Source organism: Brachionichthys hirsutus, chromosome 3, assembly GCF_040956055.1.
Source record: "Brachionichthys hirsutus isolate HB-005 chromosome 3, CSIRO-AGI_Bhir_v1, whole genome shotgun sequence".
NCBI classification, from domain to species: Eukaryota; Metazoa; Chordata; class Actinopteri; order Lophiiformes; family Brachionichthyidae; genus Brachionichthys; species Brachionichthys hirsutus.
The window spans coordinates 11,677,290-11,683,289 of NC_090899.1; positions in this window are offsets into that span (position 1 = coordinate 11,677,290).

The following is a 6,000-nucleotide window of genomic DNA, read 5'->3' on the forward strand; positions in this document are numbered from 1 at the left end:
AGGAGTGTGTGTGTGTGTGTGTGCCTGCCTCTGTTGAAAGCCGTCACACTCCACTCCCAATGGCAATCTTGGCACTTCCTCAGTGAGGCCTGCGCATGTTTATCTCACACACACACACACACTAATACACACATTGTCACGCCACTGAGGAGATAATTAATGTGTGAGAGAAGGGCCGAGGGAAAGACGTGTGTCTGTGTGCCTGATTGAATCATGCGGAGTGCTCGGTGGGAGTGAGACAGGCAGGTCAACTCTGACAAGCTCTAACACAGCAAACAGAGGGCGAGCGAGCTGGAGGAGAGCGATGCAAAGTGTGAGTGAGAGGGAGAAAGGGACAGATTTGGAGTCATGGGTAAAGAGGTTTGTGGTCAGGCTTTCAGGAATTTCCCTTTCAAAATAAAAGAAAAAGTCTTAATAGTTCAGGCACATAATTCTCTGACATACGTCTGAACTATTGCAGATGACAACAGATCCTTAGTGATGTACCCTGCTGTAAACTATGTCTGTGTCTGTGCCAGTTCAATGAGACATATTATGATTTATATCTAACAACTGCAACTATCTACTCTTTGTGATTTAGTGTTGCACGCAGCAGAAAGCAGGCGCTGGCAGATTGTGCCTTCAGAACGCATTTAACACGTTAAAACGTGGAGGAAAAGAATTTTGTTTCTTATTTCCAGTTGATATTAGCACCTTTATTTCCTTTGTACACTGCACTGGAAGACATATGCGTTCATCACTTTGATATTATTGAGTGCATAACTCGTACTGCTAAAATACAACGTAACATAACATTTTGTGATTGTGTCCATTGAGAGTAATGAAATGATGTCTTCAGGCTGGACCTTGTTTTGTGAGGAAAAATATTATACAGAGAGGAAAATAATAGGTTGTGTTGACACAAGCCTCCAACTTTAACTGGACATCGTCACATAGAAAAGATAGTCTAGTACTTCACAGATGTAAAATGTCAGACAGAAAAGTCTCAAAGACAGAGAGAGGAAAAAAATCAGGCGGGAGAGAAGGAGAGAGAGAGAGAGAGAGGTTACAGATCACCAGGGGAACGGGCTGTGTACAGTCTATGTATCATGCATATGCATTTGATCATGTGGGCTATGCACATTCAATATGCATTTCAATTTGGTGAAGGGTGAACTTCGGAGACAGAAAAGTCGGGACAACCCACCAATGAACCACTTGACGTTTCAGTAAAGTCAGAACATACAGCAGCACAAAGTGGACGTCCAGGGTGCAGACACGTTTACGTCACCTTTCCCACAGCCGCTGTGCTAGTTAGCGTGAAGGTCACGCCGGGTTCGAACGCCTTGTCAGCAGCCAAAGGCAGCATTTCTCATGGAGAGAGTCTCACTTCTAAAAGCAGAGCGCTTTAGATAACAGCTAACTGTCTAAACGCGGCCTCTGAGTGTCTGTAATAAGACATGAAATTCTGCTTCCACACCAATCGCACCGCAAAACCATGCAGGCCCAGATTTGTTGGCGTGTTGATCCTGTCAGTATGTTACTTGGATCATCGTCCACACGTCAGCTGAACGTGAAAAATGAAGCTTTTTTTTTTCTCTGTCCAAATTAAGCTGCTATTTTTATGCACAAAAATAATAAAGTGACACGCTCCTACACACTGAAGCGGTTTATCATGCTCAAACAACCTGAAATTTCTGTTTGTCTTCATGTTAACAGCGTTTTCAGATTGAATACATTTCTGTCGATGTACTCTTAGAGAGAGGAACTCAGTCAAGCTGAACCGTTCTTCCTGCATGCCTCACCTAAAACCGCTAAATAAATGCCATCTAACCAGGTTAATTCAGAAAATAAAAACATTTTCTACACACTCTACATAATGCTGTATACTATGATACAATATAACTATACAGATTTACTACAATATATCCATGTAACTTATTGTAATATGTTTCCGAAAAACAACCGGAAAATATTTGCATCGGCTAAAGTCTAGTCAAACTGCGTTACTGGCCAACATTCCTTTCCATTATCATTATCACATAACACCATACACGTCTGATGGTGCGTGTCTGTGTGTGTGAGAGAATGTGCATGCATGAGTGTTTATGGAGCGACACCAAGTTAATTAATTTCAAAGCCCAGAAGTGTGTGCCTCGCTGATAAGTCCCTCCCTACTACCCACAATGCTTTGCTAAAGTATAAGGCTCTAGCACATTTATTCAGCCAATTAGCCCAGATACTGACACGCACACGCACACGCACACACACACACACACACACACTTTTTTCACAGAAAGACTTCCATGTAAACAAACTCTTAGACTGTCTTTGTGCCAGGGGAGAGAGAGAGATGGGGGGGGGGGATGCATATCAGTGTATAATTAGAGCAGAGTTGAAGTACTAAGTTTGTATTCTCGTGTTAAATTGGAAATTCTCAATGCAAATAAATTCAGTTCAGAGTCAATTACCGGTGCTAGACTCAAACTTAGGAATCTTCAAATCCATTTTAGCCCCTCTGCCTTACTAAGATTAGCACTTTGCATACACTCTAAATTGCTGTCTTGTGAAAAATGAAACAAGTGATTCCTGACAAATGCGTTTATGCATAGTTCAGCAGCCACTGCTGTGAGCAGGTGGGGCTGCACATTGGCCCCTGCCCCACCCCTGCCTTCACAGACAGCCAGAGGGCCACAGCCGTCAATCACTGCCATGAAGACCCTGCCCTTTGCATGGTTCTCCCCATCACCAGCCACTCTCATGTCCTCCCTCACTACGTCCATGTATCTCCTCCTGGGTCGACCCCTAGTCCTGTTCCCTGGCATTTCCATCCTCAGCATCCTTTTTCCAATATAGTTCCTGTCTCTCCTCTGGACATGTCCAAACCATCAGTCTGGTCTCTCTGAAAAAAACCTACTAACATCTCAGTAACAGAGCAAGTAGCCTTTATTGTCAGACTCATAAAAAGCTAACAACCTAAAAGCCTTTGCCTAAATAAGCAACAAACAATTTGATGATTTATTTTACATTAGAAGAATCAATTAGGATCATGTTGTAAGGACAAATGTTGGACTGGATCAAAAAACTTTAATCTAAAGTCCTCAACACCAAAATTGGATCAGTACCAATTCATCAATAACCATCATTGGCATGGTTAAAATGTGCAGAGAATATGTTGACTAAAATAACATGTTTCCCTACAGTATGTGCTGAAATACATCTAACCATCCAGGTGGCACGTTGACCATGATTGTCTTGTCTATAAGAAGATGGATGGATGGATGGATGGATGGATGGATGGATGGATGGATGGACGGACGGATGGATGGATGGATGGACGGATGGATGGATGGATCGATGGACGGATGGATGGATGGATCTACCCATCAAGCCAAAGTTAGTTCAAATTCTCATTGGCTGAACCTCTTTTACAATACCATATAGTTTGTGTGTGTGGAAGTGTCTTAAATTGTTTCAGTCTTTCTTTTTCTTGTATAAAATACACCACACGTTCTTTAGTTCACCGCCGAGCCCCAAACACAAAAGTAGCAGTAAAAAAATATCTGACACAGAAATGAGCAAAGAGCTAATAAAATCACAACGTGACAGAATGATTAGGTCTTACAATCACCACAATGCAATATTGAGAGGCAGCACGTGCGTGTATGTGTGTGTGTTTGTAAGTATTTAAGTGTGTACATTTTTGTGTATTTCTACTGTATCTGTGCCCACATACCTATATTCCCCACAAGAGAATAGTTGTTTGTGCTCAGACAATGGGGCTCAGCTAATGAAATCTCCATCGCCGAGGAAATTCGTTTTTCCAGGAAAGTCATTGTGACGAAAGACAGGAAGTAGAACAGAAGTGATTGCTTCTATCAAGTTATGATTGTGTTTCACCGTGTTACATCACTTCGTCTCTACGCTCCCTAGATATGAGATACAATAGAGACCATTTATACGACACAGTTAACGGTGTTTTTAGGTCATAATACCAGCTGAAACATTCGTTTCACCATGCGGCACACACATCATCTGAAGCACGTCACCTAAGATGCTGCCCAGCTGTGGGCTCATTAGGCTTCAAACAGTCATAGGGTTGGCAAAATTTTCGTAAATAAATTGCTTATAATATGTTGCCCCTCTTCTCAAAGGCGACATCACTCTTTCCATCTCCTCTGTGTATGAAATGATAGCAAATGTAGATTATGTGGATTCGACGGCAGAAATTCATGCATTTCTTTGTTTTACATTTTCTGCTATTTAGACTATTATCTCGGCCAATATTTACCTCGAAATCATTGGCCTGAATATATTCACCCTGCAATACCAAACAAATTAAGCTCCTGTCCTACAAAAACATGTTGTTCTAAACCAATTGAATATTTTAAGATTGGGGAGGAAAACATTTTGTTCATCATGGAGGCTTCAGCGGCGAAGCTGTGATTCACAGTTGCTTAACATTTTACAGAAACATTACAGGTACATTATTTTAGTCACAAGGGGGACTCTAATCATAACTGATAAGTTAACTAACCATCTATTAATCCAATATAGGACACATTGAGTACACAATGCCAAGGGGACTAACTCGCACCCCTTTGGGAACCTGTAGAATGGTCTGATCCAGCATTCCCTAGGCTGCATGGGTCAGTTCACTAATGAGCCCACGGGGGAACACCCACTGTCTGTGTGTTTAATTGACTGTAGCCTTGCCAGGAACTACTTAGAAAAGAAAGAGGGGGAATCGAAAGAAAGAAAAAAGGGGATAAAGTGAGAACAATATCCTCACATGTGGTGAGAAACTCCATCATTGGGATGCAGACAGAGAATTGCAAGAGACAGAGGAAAGTTTTTCTTTATATATATATATATATATATATATTGCCAGTATGAGAAACACTCTACACTCATACTACACTCTTTGCACGACTTAAACCTTGCGTCACCTGAAGGTCAAATTTAAAGATTTTAAACTTTTTTGAAATATCCTTCCCGGTAATTTGAAGTTTTTTTTTCTCTCTTTGCACAGGGGATAGAACCCAAGGATGAGAAATGTTTTATTGTGGGTGACATTAGTGAAATTACACAGATCAGATTCAGGGAGTTAAAGAATATCTGAATGAATTATCTGTAACTTGGGCCATATGAGAGGTTATCCACTGAACGGAAAGTTGATGGTTCGATTCCCAGTTCCTCCCAAAGTCCATATGTTCTTGAGCAAGCTCTGGACCACAACTTGCGCCCCTGGTTCGGTTAAAAATTGTGATCATTTGGTTTCAAATTAGCACTTGTTAAAAATACTTTGAGATCGTTTTTTCCCCAAGTTTCAACAGGATCCAATGGCTTCCCTGGAAGTGAGATAAATTAAAAGTCACCTTTTTCAGTTGCCGAGGGCTGATAGATACAATTTATGATCGTTGAATCCCCGACTTACAAAGTTGGACAGACCTCTGTTTTATTATGAAAAGACTTAAAAGGTTAGGCCGATAGGAATAATAAAACCCAGTTGTCAAAGTCTCTTTCAGGAGATTAGCGTTTTATCCAAACATCTTTGCACCTGGTCTCTGAGACTCAAGTAGAAAGAGATACTCATCACACACAAAAAATACATCACATGACTTGATGCAGGATTTGTGTTAATGCCTATGTGCACACAAGTGCGTGTGATCACAGGTCTGATGTGGTTTCCCTCTGTAATTAAAGGCCTTTAGAAGCCAGTGCACCTGGTTTTGAACGAGCCCCTATGGCAGGAACACAGACGCCATCCATCAGCCTCACATCACATTTAAAACACTAATAAGCCACGCTCAAAGAGAGAGAGAGAGAGACAGACTGTCTGATTAACAGGGCACAAGGTAGACAGTGGGGTGTAAAGGAAGAGGAAGAGATGTCAGGAAAACTGCAGAAAGCAGCAACAAGCAGAGGAACAAATAGACCAACGGGACAGAATTAAGGCCGACAAGCAGACAAATAGACAAGATGGCATCAGATAAAGAAATACAGATCTAAGTTTGTAAA